Source organism: Equus asinus, chromosome 2 (genome assembly GCF_041296235.1).
Source record: "Equus asinus isolate D_3611 breed Donkey chromosome 2, EquAss-T2T_v2, whole genome shotgun sequence".
Classification (NCBI taxonomy): Eukaryota; Metazoa; Chordata; class Mammalia; order Perissodactyla; family Equidae; genus Equus; species Equus asinus.
Genome location: NC_091791.1, coordinates 115,523,010 through 115,550,223, shown reverse-complemented (window position 1 = coordinate 115,550,223; position 27,214 = coordinate 115,523,010). Strand labels below are relative to the sequence as shown.

Here is a 27,214-nt window from a genome sequence, read left to right as displayed (position 1 = left end):
ACATAATGGTTAAATAAAAACATACACATGCAACAAACAAAAAAACTGCATTTGAATCATAAGATTTGGGTTCAAATCCCTAAACTGTCACTTACCTGTTGTTAATCTTGGAGAAGTCACTTCACTTCTGAGTCCAAGCTTTCCATTTGTAAAATGAAGGTGTTGGATTTTAGGTTATTTCTAAGGGCTCTTTAAGCTATAACACTGTTCTTATAAATTCTTATAAATGGTAATGATGGAAAGCTGTAGCCTTGATGAGTTTAATGAGATAGAATTCACCATTGTTGACTACCATAACCAAATAACACATTATCTATTAGTCATTTAGTTAAGCCTAGAAATGAGTCTTTAGTGGTTTGCCATGAGGCTGTCTTCCTTCCTGTCTAGCCATTTTATAAATGCTATAGGACAGGGATTGGCAAATATGCCTGGTTAGGCAGGTGACTGGAGCCAAAGGGAATCCAAGTGAGTTCTGATAGGCAGGAGTACTGGTGTGCTGAATCTAACCCAATAAAATTTAGTGCTGATGACTACAGAATGGTGAGTTTAGATGGAAAGATAAAGGCAAAGAAGCAAACAAAGAACAGCTGTTTAAGTGGGAAGCAAGAGCCGTCATGTAACCAGTAACTTCATGTGAGTTTCTGAAGCCACAGTAAATTGGAATGGGACAGATGGGTCCAACTAATCAAGGCTTTGCGCTTCCCTATCCTGTGGGCCAGATCACGTCTGAAGGGTTCTTGGCCAGAGCAAGGAAGGTCTAGAGGGAGTAATTTCCTGACTCTAGAGCAAGTCTGGTAGGAAGGGAAAGAATAACTACTGGGTGTTCTATTGTCCACGATAAAAATCAGTTGGGCATATTTGTGTGCTTCTATTTCTGGGCTCTCTATTCTTTTCTATTGATCTATGTGTCTCGTCCTCCACCAATACCACAGAGTCTTAATTACTGTACCTATATGGTAAACCTTAATTTCAAGTAAATTGATTCCTCCAACTTTATTCTTTTCAAAATTGTTTTAACTATTTAACTTTCCATATAAATATTGCAGTAATCTTGTCTATATCTATAAAAAAAACTGCTGGATTTTGACAGGAATTGCACTAAATCTGTATGTCAATTTGAGGAATATCAACAACTTTAGTATGTTGAGTCTTCAAATTCACGAACACATAATGTTTCTCCGTTCATTTAGATCTTTGCTTTATTTCATCCTTGTTTTGTAGTGTTGAGAATACAAGTCCTGTACATGTTTAGTAAGATTTACAACTAAGTATTCATTTCTTAATGAGAAATTTTAAATAATATTGTATTTTTAATTTCAGTGTCCACATCTTCATTCATAACAGAGAAATACAAAAAATGTTTGTGTGTTGATCTTGTATCATGGGACCTTGCTATAACGCTTATTAGTTCTAAGAGTTTTTGTAGATTCCTTGGGGTTTTCTACATAGAACATCATGTCACCTAGAAATAGCAACAGTTTTATTTCTTTCCTTCCAATCTGTGTGCCGTTTATCTCCTTCTCTTACCTTATTGCCTTGGCTAGAATATCCAGCACTATATTGAAGAAGAGTGATGAGAGCAGACATCATTGCCCTGTTCCCTATATTAGGAGGAAAGCATTCTGACTTTCACCATTAAGTAAAACGTTAGCTGTAGTTTCTATAGATGTTCTTTATTAAGTTAAGGAAGTTCTCATTTATTCCTATTCCTCTGAGAATTTTTTTCATGAAGGGGTGTTGAATTTTGTCAACGTTTTTTAATGCATCAATTGATATGATCACGTGGTTTTTCTTCTTAGTCTGTTAATATGGTGGATTACACTAATTGATTTTTGAATACTGAATCAGCATTGCATCTCTGAAATAAACCCTGCTTGGTCATGGTGTATAATTATTTTTATATGTACTGAATGCTACTGGCTAATATTCGTTAAGGATTTTTGCATATGTATTCATGAGAGATATTGCAGACTGCCACCTTCTCCTTGTATCTTCACAAAGTGGAAAGAGGGTGAGAGAGCTCTCTGGGGTCTCTTTCATAAGGGCACTAATCTCATTCATGAGAGCTCCACCCTTGTGACCTAACCACCTTGCAAAGGCCTCACCTCCTAATACCATCACACTGGGGTTTTAGAGTTTCAACATATGATTTGGGGGGGGGGGGGGTTGGATACAAACATTTAGTCCATTACATTAACCTTGATCACTTGAAGAAGGTTGTATCTGCCAAGTTTCTCTAGTGCAAGGTTACTGTTTGTATCTTAATAAGTATCTTGTGGGAGATGCTTTTAGACTGTGATGCAGATATCCTCTTCCTCATTCTACCTTCAAGTGGGCCACGTGTAAGGTCTCAGAGAAAAGTCTCCAAGCCATCGCATTATACCACTGCATGAAGCCAGGTGGCGCAGTGATGGTGGCAGCAAGAGAATAGACAGGGAAAACAGAGGAAGACCATTCTCTATCAGTGTCAGGACTTTATGATTGCCTGGGTTGGGGAGAAAAGGGGAGGGGAGAGAGAGACAGAGGAAGACAAAAAGACTGACTCACAGAGAAAGAGAAACACCTAAAGGACCCATTGGGATGGAGAGTGTGAAGTCAAGGTAGAATCCAATTTTTAAATCTTGATTGCCTTAGTGAATAGGCAAGTTTTACAGGAAAGATAGGTTCTGATGGCTTTGAGGTACCAGTGAGATGTACAGGTGCACATAGCATCAGAGAGTTGTGGATTGAAGGATAGAAAAAAGAACAAGACTAGAAAGAGAGACTTGGGAGTCTGCTGAATAGAGGTGATTGTTAACATTTAATGACTATGATCAGTTGTCTGAAAGAAAGAGCTGAGCCAAGGACAGATTTGGGAGACTATCCATAGTTTGTTGGAAAAAGGTATCAATGAGACAAGCTGAAGTGGTAGGGAGATGATGAGTAATCAGATCATGAAGGACGATGGTGCCAGGTATAAAGAAGAGTTCAGGATGGCGACTGTGACCAGATATGTTAACTAAGAGCTGAAAAGTCAGTCACTTGATGACATTTGTGACCATGGTTTCAGTCAGGAGGTAGGGACAGGATCCAGATTTGGGTGAGAGATAGTGGAGTACATAGAATGGAGTAAGTGATAAAGAGAGAAGTGGACCACAAGTCTCATGAGCAGTACAACAAGGAATTGTGTTTGATAATGGTGCGGAAGAAAAAATAACCGTAATGTCATTTACACTAAACAATGGCAGCCAGACAGGGTTCTATTGCTAAAGAAGACTCACAGGGCCCCGAATGGTGATGCTTATGAGTCTACAGTTTATTGCTGAGAACGGACATGATATAGCAACAAACGTGAAGGTGAGGACTTGCATTGTAGCTAAAGGCTGCCTATCAGCAAGGGGTCTGGAGAGGCTGAGGTTTACACAGGATCCCTCCAATTGGCCTCCTTCTGCAGAGGTATACCAGATGTACTTTCTCTCTCAGAACCACCAGCCTGTGCAAGGAACACCTCAGAACTAGGCAGCCCAAATGGAGTCTCAGCAGGGCCTTCTTATACCCTTTCAGTCATGTAGCATTATTGCTGCGAGTCCAGCCCCAATATCAAAGGCCCCTCAACCAGCACTGAATCCAGGTGCAAACCATCACTCTCACTGTTATCAATAAACAATGATGAAAAACTAGCATAACCCACCCAGAAATTCACCTTGGACCCATGGTGGAAAACAGCAGTATTAGTCATTGCATTTCATACTTTGACCAGATACGCCTCTTACTTCAGCAGAACAGCTCAGCTAATTGCAGGCCTGCTGGAATTAACCATCGCAGCACATCCCCTCTATTGATGTTATATCATTAGGCCCTTACAACCATCCTGTTTAATAGGTACTATTACTCCTATTTTTAAAAAGGAGAATATGATGCTCAAAAAGGAAAAGTAAGTTGCCAAGGTGACTCAGCTAGAAGGAAAGAAAAGGGGGTTGTCTTTATGAGATAGGAGATCAAGTAAAAGATGGCTTTTCAGGAAAAATCCCCCTGGCTATGTTTGAAATAAGCTGGGAGAAAAAACTAGCAGAGCGGAGGAGCTTTCAGGTATTGGGGGGCAAGGGATAATGCAGAAGGTGGGTCTCTTGGGAAATAAGAATGAATGAGCTCCTGAGAGTACATGTAAAGAGGGAGAGGATGGGCTGTCATGGAGGCCAGGCCGAGGCTCTCTGTAGCCTATCGCTCAGTGCTTCTCCACCTGGAGGGTTGTGCTGGGCAGCACCCCTGGGGTTCTGATTCAGCAGGCCTAGGCAGAGACTGAGAGCTTTCATTTCTAACATGTCTCCAGGCACTGCTGATGCTGTGGTCCAGGCACCCTACTTTGAAAACCCTGCTCAGTGTGGGGTGAGTTGGGCCATCTGGAAGCAGAGAGGCAGGGTGGTAGGACAGGGGCCTGAAGGAGGAGCCTCCCCAGGACAGTCACCACAGGGAGCCTGGTCACCCCTTTTGTCTATCTCCTAGCAGAAGTTTCAGCAGGTCATGATACTAGGGAAAGAATGTAAGTTAAAGGTACCAAAGGCTGATGAATGCCAGGGTGTTAAGAGTGAGTCAGCTGCTTAGCTTTGATGTGATAACTCCCCTGTTTAACAGAGAACTGGAGAATAATGGACCGTTTTCATTCCTGACGTGAAAAAAAAATTCATCCTCAATAAGAGATGTAATTGTCATAGCATTATTGCACCCATTTGTAAATAGAAAAGATCCCTGGTGGGGGAGGGAGAGGTTAGGAGAGAAGAACGCTTGGCTGCTGTTGGGGTGGCAACAGGTGAAGCCTTCTTCTGAGCAGCAATAAAAGGACTATGGGCCTGGTTATTAGGGAAGGATGTCTCCTGCTGGAGCTCCAGGAACAGGGAAATAAGGCGACTACAGCCATCAGAAAGCAGAGATAAAGCATCATTAGCATCTCAGAGCATTTTGAAAAGTGGCATAATGTCAAAGCAGAGCTTTTACTTTGCCATTCAGATTCTAGGTGACTTACTGCTGTGTAGCTCTAGGCAGGTCACTTGACTCCTCTGGGCCTAGGAGAGGTTGTCTTTAAAGTAGCCATGCTAGTCCCTGTTACACAAGATTGTTGGAAATGTAAGGATGGAGCATATGCAGCATGGCTGGTACATAGGATACACTCAAGTATCAAGTCCTTTCCTGCTTCAACGTCAAACAGAAGTCTCTCCCATTTCAAGCAGCTCTAGGTCTATTTCTTCTCAAACTCTAGCCTTTGATGGCCCCAGGGACCATAAAACCACAGACACTGGGTCTTTGTGGCCCCATGGAGGCAAAGCCTAGTCCTGCAGAACCCTCCCAGCCATGGCTGGCCTGGCTAGGGGACTCCAAACATCAGAACAGCCTTGAGAGGATGGCTCAACATCGAGTCAGGGCTGCTTCCAGGCCGTGCTGCCACGAGCCCTTCCAAGTCAGGGTCCCTACCTGGCAGTTCCGTCGCCTGTCCAGGCTCCCCAGGACCGCCCGCCTGATTGCCGTGCTCCGACTTGAGTAGAGGGCAGTGCAGTGATGGCTCCTGCCCCCTCTGGATCAGCGTCCTGCCGATGAGTGGACTTTCTCTGCCCCTAGAAGAAGAGAGACCGATGCTGCCCATTCATGCCTGGGCCTCCGCCCACTCCCAGGCTCACTTACCCCTGACCTGGCCTAGCCCACTGCCCAGTTAGTGCCACTTGGACCCTAATTTACCTTTGAACTAGTAGTTGGAGGATATTAATGTAGCCAGAGCTCAGCGCATCCAGTAAGGTTGTGATGTGTTATGACAAGTACCTTCAGCACTAACCCCACAGTCTGAAGAGGGATGTCAGACACAGCAGCCTCTGCTCATGAGGGGAGGCTTCTTGAATTCCCTAGAGAGAGGTGCTTGCTGCTGGGAATCTCGAGCCACCAGGGTTCTTGACTTTAATTTGCATCATGCTCAATGAGTTCACTGTTCACCCACCCCTCTACCCCAAGATTGGGGTTGGGGAGAGGGAGAGGGCAAGGGGACTGCCCCTGCTGGCCCAGACACCCAGTCCCACTCCCGACCCAGGTGAGGGGAGCCACTGGGGGCTGAAGGGCTTGGATGATGAGAGGCTGGTGAGCTCTCCCAGCTGGTGGGAAGAGCTGCCCAGGAAGCCAGTCGGGCATCACAAGAGAGGTGGTAGGAGGGAGCCAAAGGACAGGTGCCTGTGCCCTCCCAACCTGGGAGGAGTCGACAGTCAGGCCTGTGTCCCACTGCCGGTGAGAGAGGAGAGCGAATGAGGATGCGTCAAGAGTTCTGCTTTAAGCCCTTTAATCTTCAGAGCTACCCTGTGAGGTAGGTCTTATTATTATCCTCATTTTCAAATGAGGAAACTGAAGCACAGAGAAGTCAAGAAACTCTCCTGCAGTCACAGAGCTAATGCGGGACAATCTGGGGATTGGATCCCACGGCATCTGGCTCTGTGCCCATCTTCTGCTCTGTCACATCCTGCCTCAGGAGCTGTGCCATCTATTCCTGTTCAAGCATTGCCCCTGGGCTCCCCCCGCCAGTGGGAGGCTGGATGAGCCGTGCGCCCCAGCTCCCCTCCTGTTGTACTCTTGGGAGCACCAGAGAATAAAAGGAGTCCTCCTACTTTCAAGGAGGAGGAGGAAGACACTCAGGCATTTTCCTTTGTAGGCCCTGTCCTGCTCCCGGACTAAGACAGGAAGGAAGCAGTCGGGCTGCAGACTCACTTCTTGATGACAAGGGCCAAACAGCCAGGACCCAGAGACCAGCGGATGGGATGTTTGCCAGTGTCCGTGAGTTGATCTCAGAGGGCCCGAGTGCCCAGTTTTCCAAGGTGGAGCAGTGCTGCATGTCCCATGGCTTCACTCCTGTCCAGTTCCTGGTGACTCAGATGAGTATAAGGAGTTAAATGTCTAACAGGTTAACCTGCCCGGACATCAGTCACTTTTGTCTGATTCCAACCCGTCTGAGATCCTGAGATCTACTCTGCGTACGGTGCTAATTCACTCTTCCTTTACAGGTCTGATGATGCCCTCATGGGAGAGGAGGATCCCCTCTTTTTCCCAGGCTGTACTTGTTTATTCCTTTTGCTAAGAAAGTATTTGTATATTGCCACCTTCAAAAAGAAAAAAAAAAAAAGTGCCCCAGAGGTGGCAGACAGGCAGGCAGGAACAGAGCGAGTGAAATGACCAGAGGCCAGGCTGGGCGCTTTGCTGTGTAGTCCTGGGCAAGCTCCCTAACCTGTGTTCTGGGCCGTAAGATGGGGTGCTGCGGCACTTCAGGAAGGCAGTGTTGGGGAACTGCAGGCGAGTATGGTTGCCTGGCAGCAGCACCAACATCACTAGCTTTGACAGCCAGTTTGGTGGGAGCAGAGTGGCTTCAGCTGGAGTGAGAAGAGAGTAAAGAAAGCTGACAGATCTCATTGGGCATTTTCTTCCTTGTTGTTTACTGAATACCCTCTGTACACCGGAGGTTGTTGTGCAGGGATGAGACTCTGGCACTGATGGCAGATGGAGTTGGAAAAGCAAGACTTGGACCTATGAAAAAAGTAGAGGAAATTTCAAGGTAATAGTGTGATGTGAAATTGGGATGCACCCACTGGAAATGCTTTAGAATGTTAAAGCAAAGGGAGATTATCGAGGGCAGGTTGATCAGTGGCAGCTTCGTGAGCCTGGTGGGGCGTGAACAGTGGGGCGCAGTAGTTTTGCAGAGCCTAGAGGTCAGTTCACATCCTACAGAGAACAACCTGTGTGTTGCCATGATGTCCTCCAACCTGGCAGAGCCAACTGGGAAAGCAATCTGGCATTCTGGAAAGAGCCCTGCCTGGAGCAGACCCTCTGGCCTCTGTGCATTGTCCCATGGTCTCAGGAACACTTTGGTCACAGCCCGCATGGGACATCCAGCCTAACGATATTCCCTGAATCACATATGAGTGAAGAGATAAACAAGGCCCTTGCAGTCTATCCCCAGAAAATAGAAAGGGTGAGTGATTGATGATAAAGGTGGGGGAGCATCCTTTACAAAGGGTGCTCAAGGGAGGCCTCTCAGAGGAGGGAGCACATTAAGCTCGAAGGGTGTGAGGAGTTGCCTTGGGAAGCAGGCAGGACAAAGGGAAGGAGTCCACCATGAAATCCTGGGTCACTTTGACCAGCCACTGGGCCCTAGGGTTGGTGTGAAGGTTAAGTGTTGATTGCGCTGAGGCAATTTAAAGCATGTAGAAGGTAAAAGAAAAAGGATCATCTGTCTTGGAGCTGAGGAGTGAGATTGGCAGTAGGGTCAGGAGGCTGGGAAGGCAGCTGGCACCCTCTTCCTCTTGGGAAACCTCAACACAATCAGAAATTGCAGTCCTCAGAAAAGGAGCAAATGGAGTCTGCCCAAAGCTGTGACCATGAGGGACCACAGTTCTTTCTCTTCTTGCCCCTTTTACCCAGTAACAACGCTTCCACTCCTCCTTCCTCTCCCTTCTCTTCTCCTGGCTGCATTTGCTCCTAAGTGCTGTAGCCGCCTATCCCCAGGCCCTCCACACTGGCCCAGCCACAGGGACACCCACCCCTTCTGGGCCATGGAGGCTGCTGCCCCTGGGATCCCCATCACCCCCTCGTGTCCTGTGTGTCACCTGGGTGGTGAACGCTCCTTGGCCAGCAGCTTTGAAGTGGGAGCCACCCTTCTGAGCCACTCTAACTAGCCCCTCTTTGAGGTCTCCTCTTCTGGAGCTGCCTGGTGGGCTCTCCCAGTTGGCATGCCGCTCCCTCACCCAGATGGAACGACAGTGGTGGAATGTGCTGGTGAAGGAGAAGTGCAGCTGTGCAGGCCTGGCCACAGGGTAAGTGAGCAGTCCTTGGAGGATGCAGGCCCCAGTGCAGACACACACAGGCCTCACATAGATGGTGAGAAAAGGCAAGTGAGGTCCAGATTCTGCTGTGGAGCAGGAAGGGTGTGAAGATTTCAGACCTCGGCAGATGGATGAGGGCTGCTGAGCACCTCTCCCTTGCTTTCCTGCTGATGCTCCTGCAGGTTTAGGACCTGTATGAGGTTTTCAGGGACTAAGACACTCCCCAGGGTGCTGCTTTCGAGCTCTCAAAACCCTTTCAAGTCTCAGTCCTGGCTGGTCTCAGAGCGCCCACCGCTGCCCAGTCTGCAGAGACAGGGCCCTCTGTAACATTGCCACAGAAACCCTCCCGTCCTGCCCTCCCATGCTCTGTCTCTTGTTCTCTCCCAGTCTTTTTTCACACCTGCCTCCTGACACAGTCTACACTGAAGCTACGCTGAAGCCTCCCCAAGTTCCATGTGCGGAGGCACGATGTGCCCCTCTGGGGTCTTTGCATGCACATATCCCTCTGCCAAGAATTCTCCTTCATGGGTCAGTGTAAGGACAGGACGCTGGGAGACCTGAAGGAGCTTTGTGAAGAACATGGTATTTGAGCTGCGTCTTGAGTAGAGCTGGGAGAGAATCCCCCGATCCCGAAGTTCCCTGTAGGATGGGAGACTCCCTCTAGGTGTTCTTGTGGGATTAAAAGAGATCATGTGCAGCATTCAGCATGGTACCTCGTGTGTAGTACGCGCTCAGTAAAGGACAGCTACAGTAGAAAATAGCAATCATCATACCCGCAGTGGGGTTTCTATGCCACCAGCTAGCATGAAGTTGGGCACTGAACCTGAGGGACAAACAGCCCCTGATTCTGAAATATTCTCACGGGAGACTTTTTACCCCGCCCAGCGCCACAAGCATAGTCATCTCCTTTGTGTTCTCCCTGGCTTGAGAGCACGGTTGATCAGTTCCACATCAACGTGGATTCATCTTCTTGCTTGGGCTCCTGCGGGCTTCAGGCTGTCTGCTGGCATGTCTACCTCTGGGACTCAGATTGGCATCCAGGAGCTTCCCCTTCCATCTCGAGACCAGGTGATAGACTGAGAAACAAACTTGTTTGCCCAGAAATCTGGGTGTTTTATGTTGACAGGTTCATCACCCTAAGCAAGTCAGCCCCTTTTTAAAACTTGGCAAAACTCTCTCTAATGTCAATGTTTCTTCCGTAGGGAATTTAGACGTGGCTTTTTAAGCTTGTTGGGAATTTGTTGAGATTCTAGTGATATTATAGATTAATTAGAGACACATTGATATCACAGTATTGTCTACCTGTCCAGAAACATAGTCTCCCTTTATTCTGTTTTCATTTATATTTTTCAGTGAAGTTTTATAGGCTTTTGGATGATTCCTATACCTTTCTTATTAGACTGTTTCCTAAATACTTTTTAGGATTTTTTGTTATGCATACAACTGTTTTCTTTCTCTCTCTTTTATATTGTAAACAACAACATAGGAACAAAAAAGTACGCTAAAGACTACGTGAACAGTTATGAATAAAACACACAGCCATGGACCCATGACACAGGCCAAGAACAGGACTGTGCCCCAGAAGTCATGGATGCACCTGCACGCACGGAGGTCACTGCTCTCCTAAATCACTCATGCTTGTAGTGCCAAACAAAGCAGTGTTTGCATCTGCCTGTTATCCGCACTTTACATAAATGGATCGTGTGCACTCTTCTGGGACTTGCTTCTTCCCCTTAACGTGGTTTAGATCCAGCATGTTGATGCCTAGAACTGGCTGTTGGGCACTCCTTTTTCCCAAAATGCAGATTCCATTCTGTGACTGGGCCTGACTCACGTGCTCGTTCTGCCACTGATGAGCATCCAGTGGTTTCCATGCTAGTGGGGGCAGTGCTGCTGCGGGCTGTGCCCGCCCCGGTGCTCTTGTGTGAAGGAAGTGGTGGAGTCACCAGAATGGAGGTTGAGTGCGTTTTCAGCTTCGCTGGGGCATGACAGTTTTCCCAAACAGTTGCACCACATTTAACTTTCACCAACATAGAAAGAAAGTTCCCTTTCTCGGTATTCTTACCCATACATGGTATTCTTCATTTAAAATATTTTTGCCAATCTGGTAAATATAAAATATCATCACTTTGTGATTTTAATTTACATTTCCTTGATTAAAAATGAGATTTTAAGAATTTTTTCCTATGTCTATAACTTTTTTATTCTTCTATTTCTGCAAAATTCCTACTTATTTCTTTGGCCTAGTTTTCCATTGAATTGTTTGTCTTTTCTTATTAAATCTTAGGAATTCTTTAAATAGTCTGGGTACTATTTCTTTTTTTTTTTTTTTTTTTAAAGATTGGGACCTGAGCTAACAAGTGTTGCCAATCTTCTTTTTTTTCCCCTGCTTTTTTTTCTCCCCAAATCCCCCCAGTACATAGTTGCATATTCTAGTTGTGGGTTCTTCCAGCTGTGGCATGTGGGATGCCGCCTCAACATGGCCCAATGAGTGGTGCCATGTCCGCACCCAGGATCCGAACCCTGGGAAGCTGAAGTGGAGCACGGGAACTTAACCATTCAGCCACGGGGCCGGCCCCTGGGTACTATTTCTTAATTGGTTATATGTTGCAAATATCTTCTCCCAGTGTGTGGCTTGTCTAATCACATTTTTTAAAGTGTCTTTCCATGAGAAATAGTTTATAATTTATTTTAGTCATATTTATCAATCCTTTCCTTTATGGTCTGTTCTTGCTTTGTCTTGTTTAAGAAATTCCTCCTCACTTCAAAATCATAAAATATTTTCTGTATTCTCTTTTAGAATTTGTATAGTTCAGCTGTACGTTAGAAATGTATTTTTTGACATGGTTTGAAGTGGAGTCCAATTTCATTATTTTGACTTGCATAGTCACTTGTCTTAGCATTATATATTGCAAAGTCTGTTCTTTTCCAGCAGATCTGCAAAATCATCTGTCATATATCAAATGCCCATTATATATGGTCCTTTCTTAGGTTTTCTATTCTGTTCTGCTCTTGTCTTTGTATATCCTGTACTGAAACACACTGCCTTAACTACTGCCCCTGTAGGATGAGTCTTCTTATCCGGTAGGGCCTTTCTTTCACCTTGCTCTTTTTCCTCAACATGCATTGGACTTTGCTTACAAATAAATTTTAGAATTAACTTGCAAGTTACACACACACACACACACACACACACACACACACTAAGATATTGAATACAATCATATTGAATCTGTAGAGGTGTAATAAGTCTTGCAACTTATCTCTCCACTTATTCAGATCTACTTTAATATCTTTTAATAAATTTGTATAATTATACTTTATAATTTTTATAAAGTTTTGTAATTATTACTTTATTATTAGATATCTTATTTATGTTTCCTTATCGCACTTGCTAAGACCTCCAAGAGAGCGCCGAAGACAAGTGGTGGTAACACCTTAGTCATATTCCTGATCTTAAAGGAAAGGCATTCAACATTTTCAACATTTCACCACTATTTGTAGTATTTGTTGTAATTTTTAAAAAGATATCCCATAGGGGCCAGCCCAGTGCAATAGCAGTTAAGTTCGCACGCTCTGCTTCAGCAACCCGGGGTTTGCTGGTTCGGATCCCAGGTGTGGACCTATACACCACTTATCAAGCCATGCTATGAGAGGCGCCCACATATAAAATAGAGGAAGATGGGCACAGATGTTAGCTCAGGGCCAATCTTCCTCAGCAAAAAGAAGAGGATTGGTGGTGGATGTTAGCTCAGAACTAATCTTCCTCAAAATAAAAAAGATATCCTATGTCAAGTTAAAGAACTTTTCTATTCTTACTTTCCTAAGAGATATTTTATCATGAATTGGTGTTGAATCATATCAATGCAAATCTTTTGAAATGTCTTCTGATTTTTCTCTTTAATCTATAATGTGGTAAATTTATAAAGTTAAACAGCCTTACATGTCAAATTTTATTTTGTTGAATATTAATATTACTATAAATTTTCCATTTTTAATGTTAGACTAAGATAACTCGTTTGTCCTTTTATTGTTAACCTTTACTTTTTTAAAACAATCAGTTGATTATAATCCAAGTAAATGCTATATTATCATTTCTTTTAACTCACCATTGCTTCTTATATCTCACCTTTTCATGTTGGATTTCTTTTTGAGTATTTTTTTCTGTAAATGTTTTCAAGAGTCTGTGGTCAGTGAATTTTCTGAACCTGTGTGTGTCTGAAAATCTGTATCACTTCCTCTCTTAAAAGGTAATTTGGCTGCCCATAAAGTCCTAGATTCCAAATTTTACTCCCCACGCACCCCCTACCCAGTATCTTTAAATATGTTTCTCCTTGAATGCTGTGTGCTCGATGGAAAATCTTCAATCTGATTCTAATTCTTTTGTGTGTTTATTTTAAAAATATTTTATTATGAGAAAATATACATGACACAAAATGCACAAAATGCACTATTTTAATTGTTTTTAAGTATACATTCACTAGTATTAAGTACATTTACGTGGTTGTGAAACCATCACCACCATCCATCGCCAGAACTTTTTCATCTTCCCCCACTGAAACTCTGCCCCCATTAAACACTAACTCCCCATTCCTCTCTCCCCAGCCCTGGAAACCACCATTCTACTTTCCGTCCCTATGGATTTGACTGCTCTAGATACTTCATATGAGTGGAATCATCTAATATTTGTCCTTAGCATAATGTCCTCAAGTTTCATCTATATTGTAACATGTGTCAGAATTTCCTTACTTTTTAAGACAATAATATTTAATTATATAATTATACCTTATTTTGTTTCTCCATTCATCTGTTGACGGACACTTGGGTTGCTTCCACCTTTTGGCTTTTATGGATAATTCTGGTAAGAACATGGGTGTACAAATATCTCTTTGAGTACCTGCTTTCAGTTCTTTTGGGTATATACCCAGCAGTGGAATTGCTGGATCACATGGTAATTCTATGTTTAATTTTTTGAGGAACCGCTACATTGTTTTCCACAGAGGCTGCACTACTTTACATTCCCACCAGCAATGGACAAGGGTGCAAATTTCCCTACATCCTCGCCAACTGTTGTCATTTTCTGTTGTTGTGACAGTAGCTATCTTAAGTGCAAAGCAGTATCTCATTGTGGTTTCGGTTTGCATTTCTCTAATGTTGAACATCTTTTCGTGTGCTTATTAGTCATTTGTTTATCTTCTTTGGAGAAATGGCTATTGAAGTCCTTTGCCCATTTTTGAACTGGGTTGTTTTGGTTTTTTTGTTGATTTGTTGGATTTCTTTGTATATTCTGGATATTAACCCCTTATCAGATATATGATTTGCAAATATTTTCTCCGATTCTGTGGGTTACCTTTTCACTCTGTGATGGTGTCCTTTGACGCACAGAAGTTTTTAATTTTGATGAAGTCCATTTTTTCTTTTGTTGCCTATGCTTTTAGTATCATATTCAAGAAATCATTGCCAAGTCCAATGTTATGAAGCTTTTCCCTTACGTTTCCTTCTAAGAATTTTATAGTTTTAGCCCTTACATCTAGGTTTTTGATCCATTTTGAGTTAATTTTTATATATGGTGTAAGGTAAGGGTCCAATTTCATTCCTTTGCATGTGGATATCCAGCTTTCCCAGCACCATTAGTTGAGAAGACTGTCCTTTTCCCACTGAATGGTCTTGGTGCCGTTGTTGAAAATCATTGACCATATATGCAAGAGTTTATTTCTGGACTCTGTTCTATCCCATGGGTCTATATGTCTGTCTTTATGCCCATACCACACTGTTTTGATTACTATAGCTTTGTAGTAACTTTGAATTCAGGAAGCGTGAGACCTCCAACTCTGTTTTTCTTTGTCAAGATTGTTTTAGCTATTGATTTTCATTCTTTTGTATTTGGTCTCTTTCCATTTCTAGACAAGAATTCAAAAAAATGTATTGTCTATGAAACCATTCTCAAAGAACTACTCAAAAACTCCCCCTAGTAAAATAAAAAATTCAATAAAGGAGAAACAAGAGATATAAATTATCTGTGATTAATTGACAAACAGTAAAACACAGTCACATGTTATAATTGTTAATAATATAGCTGTGAATCCTAAGATAGTTGTTAAGAAATGATTCCTAAGAAAGGAGAAGCATGAAAATTAAAAGTAATTTAGAATATTTTAAATGATTTCAACAAGATAGCACGTAGCACAGAAAGGGATTCACACTGAACTGACGGTCTTATCCTCTTTGGAATTTAGAAGTTATATATGTTAGTTAATGCTCACTTTGGATAAAAAAATGAATATGTGTGTGTTAAAAATCTAAGGGAAATACTAGAAGAAAAAATAATATATATAACTTTTAAGAAATATTACAGGAAAAGTAAAAAAAAAATTAAGTCAGTTAGAGACAGTAAAGGAAAACAACAGCAACAAGAAAACTTAAGTAGAAATCACTAAAAACGATGATGAGTAAAGGTCTAAATAAAAAAGCCATCCCTCCACCAAAAGAAAAACTGGAGCAGGTTAAATTCCCACTTAAAAGATAGATACTCTAAAATTGAGTAAAGGATTGAATTTTATCTCCAAGTTATTAGATGAGACATAGCTGAAAAAATGACCTAAAAAGGTGAAAATATAAAGGCATAGACAAAAATTTAACAAGCACTATTACAAAAAGAATGAGGAGCAACTATACAAGTAGCAGAGTAGAATTCAAGATGGGAGGATGTACAGGAAACTAAACTATTTTATGCTGATAAAAGATACAAACCACTAAAAGGAGAGAGCAATCGCATTAGCATTGAAATGTTGAAAGTAAAGCAGTTATGCTTATGAAGATATGCAATGTATCCATCCAGGTGGGAGGTGTGAAAGGGGAAGCTGGCTGGGGGTCTGGAACATCCTAGGGTTCTGACACGTGCAAAAAAAGACCCCACATTGCAGATAAACAGGTGGCTCTCAGGAGTTAAGGTGCTGTTCATGACACTCCTCTGCCCTAGTGTGGTGCACAGTGCACCCACCTGGACTGCAGTGTAGTCCACAGGGATCCTCCAGACTCAGGATGCTGTTCATGACACTCCCTCCCGCTACTATGGAGCACAGTGCACCCTGCGAGGATGGAGTGGTGGTTATCCTCCTGACCTCCCAGATTCCCTCAGACCACACCACAGTCCAGGTGGGGATTATGAGCAGCTCCTCATTTTGAGATTCGCGAGGTACCACACCACCTGAGATTCTTGTGGAATGTTGGAAGTCAGGGTTGGGTTTATGAACCCCGCTGGGGAGCACTGTGCACCTCTCCTGGAACATCAGCATAACGCGTGAGCTCCTCATGGTTTCTGTCCCCACAGTCACTTCTCTGAGTCTACGCCAAAGAGACTTTTCCCATGTACCCTGACCTGCCTCCCGATGCCTGCGTTTATTTAAAAATTAAAGGGTGGGAGCATGTGTTGAGGAGGGAGATTCAGGGGCTTGGGATTCACCGTCAAGATCATTTCAAGTTCATATTGAATGGTAAAAATCATTTTTAAATTTGAAATATTAACATTTAAATTTTAAAATACAAAAAATTAATTCTTAAAATTGAAATTTTAATTCTCACTTTTAATAAATGTGAACATTCTCTTTTGTTCTTATTGTCTTTTCCAGAGTTCTCAGGGGCTGTTGTCTCACACCTTCTTCTGGGGGCAACAATGGGCCATTTCCAGCAGGGATGGTGCAGCATCACCCCGGATGCCTGACTGCCACACATCTCCAGAGCATCACACTGTCTGAAAAGTAAGTCCCATGCTCATGGGGTCCCTCGTGACCATGCCAGAGGGGCAAGTGCAGTCAATATCTCTGAAAACAGAGCTTGTAGTGTTCCGGGGAGCAGATTGCCTGGAAATCAGGACTAAAGCCAGGGGTAGAGCCTTATTTATCCCCTAACGTCCATTGAGAAAGAATTATGAAATGAATTTCATCTTGCATTAGAATTTGTATTCAGAATAAGAAACATTGTTCTTAAGAAGAATGTGACTGTAGTGAATGACCAACAAGTGACTTGATTTATACTAGTGTGAATTTACTAAGTTGCTCTGTTGCCATCAGTTGCTATCATGATTGATTTTCAAACTAGTCTAAGAGTAACTTAAACAAAAGAAAAATTCTCATCTTGATATATTAATTGCTTCATTTTTAATGTTTCTTCTTAGTTTTTGTCCAAAAATAGTTTCCATTTAGTTGATATCATAGCATGGCAATTCTTTTGCCTTATGACTCTTTGAACAAACATTTTCATTTCTTTTTTTGCCTACTTTTCATTTTGATAAACTTCTATAAATCTACAGGAAAATGGAAAAAAGAGTACAGTGAACACATATATTCTTCATTCAGATTTACCAATACATAAATACATATCCGTGTGGGTCATGTATGTGTGTGTGCAGTCTTTTCCTCTGAATTGTTTGAAAGTAAATTGTAGACATCATGACATACTTTGGAATATATCTCCTAGGTTCATGGGCTAGCTTCTTCAAAACTATAACACCATTATCACTGTAGAATTTAACATTGATAAAGTAATATTAACCAATATATCGTCCCTATTCAGATCCTCTGATTGTCCCCAAAATATTCTTCATGGCTCGTTTCCCCTAACTTGCATTCAGTTAAGTTTCATGCAGTGAATTTGGTTATATCTCTTTAATTCTAAACCAAAGCCCTGCTTTTGTTTTTGTCTTTTGTGATGTTGACATATTTGAAGAATCTGAGCCTTTTGTTTCTTAGAGTGTCTCACAGTCTGGGTTTGTCTGACAGTTTCCTCCTACTTAGATTCAGATAAGCATCTTGTGTATTTACACCACAGTAGTGGGCACACCGTGTCATTGTGACCTGGTAGTGGTGATGATAAGCTTATTCACCTGGCTAAGGTGGCTTCTGCTAGAGCTCTCCTTTGTAAAGTTGCCGGTTTTTATTCCCTATATAAGGAATCAGTTGGGTGAACTTTGAGAATATTCTTTTCCCTAGCTAATTTTTGCTCGTTTTAGCGTCACTGATAGCTGTGTACAATGTTAACTAATCTGTTCCTCAATACATCAGACTTTCTTCCCTGCCTTCATTTTTTTCCTTTTCCACAGTTGTGAGATCTCACAAAGGGAGTATGTCCAGAGGTGGTCTCTGAAATTAGAAAAAGGCGGTCCAGAGGAGGAGTCTGAAATTAGACGTCTAGATAGGCGTCTGGTGTGCATCTTGTCTCTGTCACACACTGACCAGATGACAAATACTCCATCTCATGACTCCTGGTGTCCTTATTGTTAAAAATAGGAGACAAAGAGCAACTACTGCACGCGGTGTCTGGCAGGGGTGGATCCCAGGGTTGGTGCTCACGAAGTATCAGCTGTGAATTATTATTGGAGGCAGGGGGATGGGCTGAGTGCCAGGATGCTTCATTCCTGAGGTGTTTTGTAAGCCATGAAAGCTGAATGAGACCTTTGACAAAAATGCTGATAGACCTAAATGGCAGAGCAGAGGCTCCCCATGATGCAAGTGGCCATGTCTTTGAGTCCCGGCAGTTAGAAGGTTGTGTAGAGAAGCAAAATGACCATGAGAGGAAGCATCTGTCAATGACCAGTGTCCTGATGATGTCCCTTCTGCCGTGCTGGTGATTTCTAAGTCTCTGTCTCCCTTCACTCCCTCCCCTCCCTGGCCTGGACCTCCCTGGGCTGCTGTGGGCTTGCCTTTCAATCACGAGCAACCAGTCGGACTTTTTGTTTGAAGATTATCAGGTTTCTTTCTTTTTAGATCAAGTCCCCATGATTTTAGTTGAGTTTTATTTGGGATGGCCATGGAATCTTCCTTGAGAACATTTTAGAAATTTTACCAAGAAAATAGCTTGTGAATATACATGTTACTTTAGAATCTACATATGAACATGGATTAGACTCAATCTTAAAGGAAAAATAAAAGATTGCCCTTGGAGAACATTTTTAGCTAGAATATGTTTTAAATGCTTCCTCTGAAAATTTCTCTTGTCCAGCTTTCCTACCCACAATTTTTCCTTTTTTTTTTTTTTTTTTTTGGTGAGGAAGATTGGCTCTGAGCTAACATCTATTGCCAGTCCTCCTCTTTTTGCTTGAGAAAGATTGTCGCTGAGCTAACATCTGTGTCAGTCTCCCTCTATTTTGTATGTGGGATACCACCAAAACATGGCTTGATAAGCAATGTGTAGGTCTGTGCCTAGGATCTGAACCCACAAACGCCTGGCTGCCAAAGTGGAGCATGCAAACTTAACCACTATGGCATCAGGCCGGCCCCCCCACAATTCTTAAAAACAGTTGAGGGCTGGTGTTCTTAAAGAGTGGCTCCTGGCAGTGTGCCTCCTACATTCAGCATGTTTTCTGGCTTGCTGCTGGTCAGGCTAAGCTTGCAGGGATGGCCCTGTGATGTAACCTGTTCTCCTGCATTCTGGGTGATGCCAACCAAGCCACCCTGTGGTTATCCAGGGCAAAGGATGGGCTCTGCAGACCCAGAAGTGACACCTCTGCATGGACACCAGCCCACATCCTCGCTGAGGTCTTATGACCTCCTCCTCCTCCCGTTTTCTTCCTTCTTAGATGTTCATGTGCCAAGGATCCTCTGCCTGTCTCTGTGTCCCCTTTATGAGCTCCTCTGGGAAGAGGCCATAACAGAGAAACATAACAGTTTATAGGATGGGTGAAGCACAGTTAAAAATCAAATCTGGGGCCACTCCCATGGCCAAGTGGTTAAGTTCACGCACTCTGCTTCAGCAGCCCAGGGTTTCACTGGTTTGGGATCCTGGGCGCGGACGTGGCACCACTCGTCAGGCCACACTGAGGCAGCGTCCCACGTGGCACAACCAGAGGCACTCACAACTAGAATACAACTATGTACTGTGGATCTATGGGGACAAGAGAAAAAAAAAATAAGATTGGGAAAAAAAATCAAATCTCTGGTTGTGCATAAACACTGAGGAGATCACTTGGGTTTTATTTGATTGTGTGGCTGGAAATATCAGGGCTGCCTTTTGCCATTTCCCAATGTGCATCCTGTGGAATTTCTGTCCACTTGGAAACCTGAGTTATCTGGTCTTGAGTGGGTAACATACCCTGAACCTGTGTGCTTGAGAATGGCCTGGAAGCAGCGTGAAGCCAAGGAAAAGCCACCTGGAGAGAAGCGCTCCCACCCAGGCATGCAGGTCCTGGGCCTTGCAGGGGGACCAGCCCTGAGCTGGGTCCATGAGCCTCCCTCTTCCTGCTCCCTTCACTTCCCTGCTCCTTGCAGCAGCAGTAGAGGTAGGGCTGTCCTATTCTACAGCTGCTCCCCCCAGGGACCAAAGCCTGAGTGCCAGGAGTGCACGCTTTTCTGTGTCAGGTGTGATCAAGGCACTGCATCTGTCCATGTCAGGCTGCCACCCCCTGAGCTGTAACCCCAGGAAGGACGGGCCCTGGAGCAGCCCAGGCACACCCAGGCTGTGAGAGAGGCAGCAGAGCCAGGGCCTGAGGTGTGTGCATTGCAGCCAGACTGTGGGGCAGTGGGTGGAGGTGCTGGGCGGGATAGGCTTGTGCTTCCATTTATGTGAAGCCGTAGTCCCGAGGTCTCCGGGGTTCTCGGGTCCCTGGATCAGGTGCTCATTCTTCGCTTTCTAGCTGGGTGGCCATGTTTCCCATCCATTCAGTGGGGACAGCTGTCCCTGTTGGGTCAGCCTCCCAGGGTGGGTTTGAGATGGTGTGTCCCTCAGTCCCAGGTGCTGAGTGTTAGCGGGCAGGGTGGTGTGTCCGCCTCCCTCTTCTATCTGTGCACCGGGGATTCCACATAGCAGACTCTTTCTGACCCTTAAGGTCCACAGTCATGGTTGTCATGACAGAATTGACCTGTGACAGAGACAACACCAAAGCCCAGGAGGCCCACGTGGAGTTGTTCCTCTGAGTGCCTTAACATTTTCTTTGAACTGTTTTAAATGGAAATGCATTTAAATGCATCCTTCGTCCTTGAGCAGAGGGAGCTGTGGATGAAGGAGGGTGAGCAGCAGTCCTAGTCTGGCCCTGCTGCAGCCACGTGTCCCTGGCTTCCTCTTCTGAGGATGGAGCTAAGAGTTCCTACCCACCAGAGCTGCTGGGCATGTGCTGACGTGGTTTCCATCAACAGAACTCGAGCCCTGCTCCTGGTTACAGCAAGGCCCGGCTGTGGGGCTAAGTGTGGTTTAGCTTTCTGGGCCTCAGTTTCTGCATCTCTAAAATGAGAATGATGGTGGTGGTGCCCACTGCATGGGGCTCAGGTGAGGACAAAGTGAGTTCATTCGTTTCTGAGAACCATGGCACTTTCTAAGAATGCTAGAAATCATAGTTATAAGTATGAGGGCCTGGGGGGGGGGGTCACCTAGCTCATAGTGAGTGCTCTGTGAATTTCAGCTCCCTTCTCTCTGCCCTCCCACCCACTTTGGCTCAGTTATTATTATGAACAACTACATTGTGAACTCACAGCACAGTGCTGCTCTTGAGGTCATTTTCTGGTAGGTGGGGTTGTGTCCCCTGGGGACAGGCCGTGAGAGCTGTGCTTTACTACTTTTGGTCTGCTTTTCATAGTTTTCTTGTGTCACGGTGCCCATAATTAAGAGCTCATTGTGTTCAACAGGAGCACTTCAGACTCACTGAGAAATTATACTGGGCTTTGACCCATAGCCCTGTGCCACTGGCCACATCTTACCTCCCCAGCTAGGTGATGTGGCTGGTTAACACCTGGCCCCACCTGAGGTCCTCCCATGACATCCTTCCTCAGCTCTCAGACCCTCTCCTGGCCTTTCCATCCAGACCAGAAACTGTTCCCCTGGGGCCCAGGAGAGCTGCAGGGGCTGCAGGAGCCAACTGGCATGCTTGCAGCCTTTCTTCTGGTACTCAAGATAGGACCCCACATGACGCATGCACTCCTTCAGCTGGTCTTAGAATCCTGTGCTCCCAGTTGCACATCTAAGTGCGTGTCTAACATTTCACATCATAAATTTAAATAGAGGCGAAGAGGTCATTTCTAGCACATTGTAAATAATTGCATTTTAAAATAGCACAGTTCTAACACTTTGTAAAAATATGCACAGTGGAATATAAACACGCACCTTCGTCCATTCAAAATATATCACCAGATTCTTCCTTCACTTTTAGGGTTTACACGTTTTTGTCTCCTTGAATTTGTATTTCTATTCCATATCCCCTACAAAGCTTTGTCATAATTTTCTGCTTGAAAGTCATTTACCAATTACTCTATCATATTCCCTGACATATGTGTGTGTACCTACATATATATATATAGATATATAGATATATATCTATATATATATATAGTAAAACATTTCTTGTCGCTTGAGTTATGATTACCATTTATAGTTTATTATTAGTGCATGAGTGATGAAAACGGCATAATTACTTACAAAATAAAATACAACAGAAAGGAGTCTCTTAATGAGATGGATGACAGAGGGGCTTCTGGGGAGACCTGGTATGAGGAATCATTGGCTGTCCCTTCATGTGACACCTGGAAATTTCCCCCTCTAGGGTGGTGTAGGGTGTGGGAAAGAAGAACATGCAGGGCAGGCATCTGCCCCACAGGTGAATTTTAGGACAGATTCAATATGGAAATTTGAGAATTTGAAAGCTGATTGTTTAAAACCTTTCCATGCTCAGGTCCCCTTGAAAAAGCTTAGTATACCCCAAGGGTGCTGGGCTCAGGTTGAGAACTGCTGCTCTGGGCTCTTCCTGCCCATTTGGGTCTAGGTCCAGCACCTTGCAAGGTCAGTAGGTCTGGGTCAACACTCCAGGAAAGGCCTCACCTTCACCATCCATGATGCTGCACCAGCTTTGTGCTCATTCCTTCCACCATGACCCTATCCTCCCCTATCCCTCCAGCTTCCCTTGGTGCCATGGAACATTATAGAATTCAGTTGTGTCCTTTGTCTCTTTGTGGCCTTCCAAGAATTTGTGTGGACTAGGAGTGTCCCAGGGAAGTTCAGAGAAAGCATTATTTTTAGATAACTTAATAGTATGTCACACTCTGGATTTTTCTTTCCTGGAGTCAACAGACCCCTCCATGTTAGCTTCAGTGGCAGGGGTAACATTTCAGTGTGGCTTTCTCTGTGGAGCCATGGCAGAAAGTCTACCTCAGTGTGGGCTTGTTGGCATCTCCAGTCAGGAAGCCCTAGTCACCAGGACTCAACTTCAGGACCTTCTCCTCAAAGCACAGGTGCCAAGCCATGGAAAAGAGGCACAGTCCCCAGTGAGGCAAGGTGAGTATCAGTTCTTTAAAGGCTTGCACCCTCAGAGGCAGTTCTTGAACCTTCTGTGGTGAAAGGGGGTCCGCTGTCCACATTGAAATTTTGCTACCACGAATGTGTGATTTTGGGTTGGCCAATTAAGATAATAACAGGAGAGATCTTGTCAAGATGGCGACATAAGCAGACTCTGAACTCATTTCCTCCCATGAACACAACCAGGTTACAACAATTTTTGGGAAAATTACCCTGGATAGAAAACTGAAAACTGGATAAAAAAGAACCCCCACAACAAGGGACAGTCCTGACTAAGGCAGAAGAGGCAGAAATTCCTGCTGGAAAGAAAAAAACCAACTTCGGGAGCAGCAGAGTTTCTCAGCTGGCCAGGCAGGAGCCTCCCTAAGGTACACAGCCCTGTCTGGAGGAGTGAGGTCCGGATCAGGGCCGATACGGCTATAAGCATCCTTCACACTCAGCACAACTGAGACAAGGGTCTTACTATCTGGCTTCACTGGCTATTAACTGCAGCGGGGATACCCCTAGAAAAGCTATCAGACGAAAGCCAAAAAGACCTGGGTCGTAAAGGGCCAATGCACAAACTCACCCATCTCAGCAACCTAAAATCACCAGAGAGAAGGCTGACAGTACTTTGGTGAAAAGAGATGCACCTGGTGGGCTCTGGGGGCATCTCGGTGAGAGGAGGGAGCTCTGCTGAGACTAAGACATTGGTGGGGGCCATTCTTCTGACCTGGTCCAGGTGTGCTGACACAGACCCCAGCAGACACCATTGAGGTTCTTGCCCTGGCCTGTTAGCCAAGGGGTATACCACACCCACTAGAGTGCAGATTTAATCCAGTTCAACTAGGGCAGGCAGCTGGCCCTAGGAAACAGCCCTGCCCAACAGTAAGCTCTCAGGCTACTTTTTGACCTGCATTGACTGGGTGCCTTGATCCTCTACAGGCAGGCGAATGTGTCCGCCTCTGTGGGGCAGGGTTTGTGTGAGGACCAGGTGAACTGTGGGGGGTATTAGTGGAGAGGTGGGGGCCTCTGCAGTGGGTCATCAGGGTACACTCCAGGGTGTTAGGAAGTATGCACAGACCAGGACTGTGTTGATGGTGTGTGTGGTCCTGTGGGGGATGAGGCTTAACAGCAGCAGAAGACCTATGCTTCACAAATAGCCATAAAAATGATCAGCCCCACATTCCAAAGCCTGAAACAATTGAGTGCTCCTGTACCAAGGGCCAGCCCCACTCAGCTGCACTCATAAGAGAACTGACAACAGGCTTGCAAGCCTGAGGCCTATAGCAACTGTAAGCCCCTGAGCCTAGCAACCAGCTACACTGAGTACTTAGCCAAGTAACAAGAAAACTGCAACAGGAGTGTGCTTTTAGACCTTGTAGCCAACAGTGCTGAGGATACACAAACCGAATTTACAAACAGCTGGCCAGAGAAGGAAAGACTAGACTCCCTGGGTACCTGCATTAAGAGCAAGCCTACCACAGCAAAAGAACAAAAGTAGCCCACAAAGGGGTCACCCCTGGATCATTTGGACTGGTGATGAGAGGGAAGTGCACTGCTGGGCCTCATATGGCATCTCATGCATAAGGCCACTTCTCCAAGATCAGGAGACATAGCCGACTCACCTACTACATAGAAATAAGTACAGGGAAAGAGGCAAAATGAGGAGATAGAGGAATACATTCCAAGAAAGGGAACAGGACAACACCCCAGGAAAAGGACTAAATGAAACAGAAATAAGCAACCTACATGATAAAGAGTTCAAACAAAATCTCATAAGGATGCTCACAGATATTGGGAGAAGACTGGATGAACGCAGTGAGCTCATCAACAAAGAACTGCAAAATATAAAAAAGAACCAATCAGAAATGAAGAATACAATACTGGAAATGAAAAATTCACTAGAGGGACTCAATACCAGAGTAGAGGATACAGAAGAATGGATCAGCAAGCTAGATAAAAGACTAAAGGAAATCACCCAAGCTGAACAGAAAAAAGAATTAGACAGAATGAGAACAGTCTAAGAGAATTCTGGGACAATATCAAGTGCACTAGCATTCATATTATACGTGTCCCAGAAGGAGACGAAAGAGACAAAGGGGCAGAAAATTTATTTGAAGAAATAATAGCAGAAAATTTTCCTAACCTAAGGAAGGAAACAGACATCCAAGTACAGGAAACAGAGAGAGCTCCAAACAAGATAAGCCCAAAGAGGCCCACACCAAGACACATTATAATTAAAATGTCCAAAATTAAAGATAAAGAGAGAATCCTAAAAGCAGCAAGAGAAAAGCAACAAGTGACATGCAAAGGAAAGCCCATAAGGCTATCAGCGGACTTCTCAGCTGAAACCCTACAGGCAAGAAGAGAATGGCATGGCGTATTTAAAGTGCTAAAAGGAAAAAACCTATAGCCAAGAATATCCTATCCATCAAGGTTGTCATTCAGAATGGAAAGAGAGATAAAGAGCTTCCCAGACAAGCAAAAATTGAAGGAGTTTATCACCAAGAAACCAGTTCTACAAGAAGTGCTGAAGGGACTGACTTAACTGGGAAAGTGATGACCACAAATAGGGATTAAAAAAATTATGAAAAAGAAAACAGGCAATAAAATCACTAGTAAAGGTAAAAATATAGTAAAGGTAGCAGAATCAAACACCTATGAAGATAACATGAAGGTTAAAAGACAAAAGTACTGAAATTACCTATTTCAATGATAAGAAGGTAATGGATAGACACACACAAAACAAGAGATTAGATATGATTTCAAAAACATAAAATGTGGGAGGAGGGGAATGAAAAGGTAGAGCTTTTAGAAAGAGGTCAAGCTGAAGAGTCTATCAACTCAATATAGAATGTTGTATACATAGAATGTTATATAAGATCCTCATGGTAACCACAAATCACAAACCTATAATAAGTAAGCCAAAAGAAATCAAATGTATTACTAAAGAAATCCATCAAACTACAAGGGAAGAAAGCAAGAGAAAAAGAAAGGAACAGAGAAGAACTACTAAAACACCCAGGAAAAAAAGTAACAAAATGGCAATAAATACATATTTATCAATAGGTAGTTTAAATTTTAACAGACTAAATGCTCCAATCAAAGGCATAGGGTGGCCAACTGGATAATAAAACAAGACCAATGTATATGCTTCATACAAGAGACACTTCAGACCTAAAGGCACTCACAAACTGAAAGTCAAAGGGTAGAAAAAGATATTTCATGCAAATGGCAAAGAAAAGAAAGCAGGGGTAGCAATACTTATATCAGACAAAATAGACTTTAAAACAAAAACTGTAACAAGAGACAAAGAAGGCACTACATAATGTTCAAGGGAACAATCCAACAAGAAGATACAATGCTTGTAAATATCTATGCACCCAACATAGGAACACCTAAATCTATAAAGCAAGTATTGACAGACATAAAAGGAGAAATAGTAACACAATAATAGTAGGGGACTTTAACACTCCACTTACACCAATGGATAGATCATTCAAACAGAAGATCAATAAGAAAACACTGGCCTTACACAACACATTTGACCAGATGGACTTAGTGGATATATATAGAACATTCAATCCAAAAACCACAAAATACACATTCTTTTCAAATGCACATGGAATATTCTTCAGGACTGATCACATATTAGGCCACAAAACAAGTCTAAATAAATTTAAGAAGATTGAAATAATACCATGCATCTTTACTGACCCCAAAGTTATGAAACTAGAAATCAACTATAGGAAGAAAACCAGAAAAGCCACAAAAATGTGGAGATTAAGCAAAGTACTACTGAACAATGATTGGGTCAATGAAGAAATCAAAGGAGAAATCAAAAAATTCCTGGAGACAAAGGAAAATGAAAATACGACATGCCAAAATCTATGGGACACAGCAAAAGCTGTTCTAAGAGGGAAGTTTACAGCAATTCAGGCCTAACTCAACAAAGAATAAAAATCCCAAAGAAAGAATCTAATAGTGCATCTAAAGGTACTGGAAAAATAAGAACAAACAAATCCCAAAATAAGCAGAAGGAAGGAAATAATAAAAATCAGAGCAGAAATAAACAAAATAGAGAGTAAAAAAAAAAGAAAAGACTAATGAAACCAAGAGCTGGGTCTTTGGAAAGATAAACA

General features: G+C 43.5%; 1 protein-coding gene across 5 annotated transcripts in view; it reads left to right on the top strand.

Annotated features, from left to right (window-relative positions):
• OTUD7A (OTU deubiquitinase 7A) overlaps positions 1-27,214 on the top strand; it is a 392,936-nt gene that overhangs the window by 154,061 nt on the left and 211,661 nt on the right. For 4 of the 5 annotated variants that reach the window (XM_070496818.1, XM_044763182.2, XM_070496820.1 and 1 more), the window contains exon 2: positions 16,448-16,576. The gene's annotated coding sequence lies outside the window, so the exon portion shown is untranslated. Of the gene's footprint in view, positions 1-6,658; positions 6,781-16,447; positions 16,577-27,214 lie in introns of all 5 variants that reach the window. The other variant, XM_070496801.1, reaches the window with a different exon arrangement.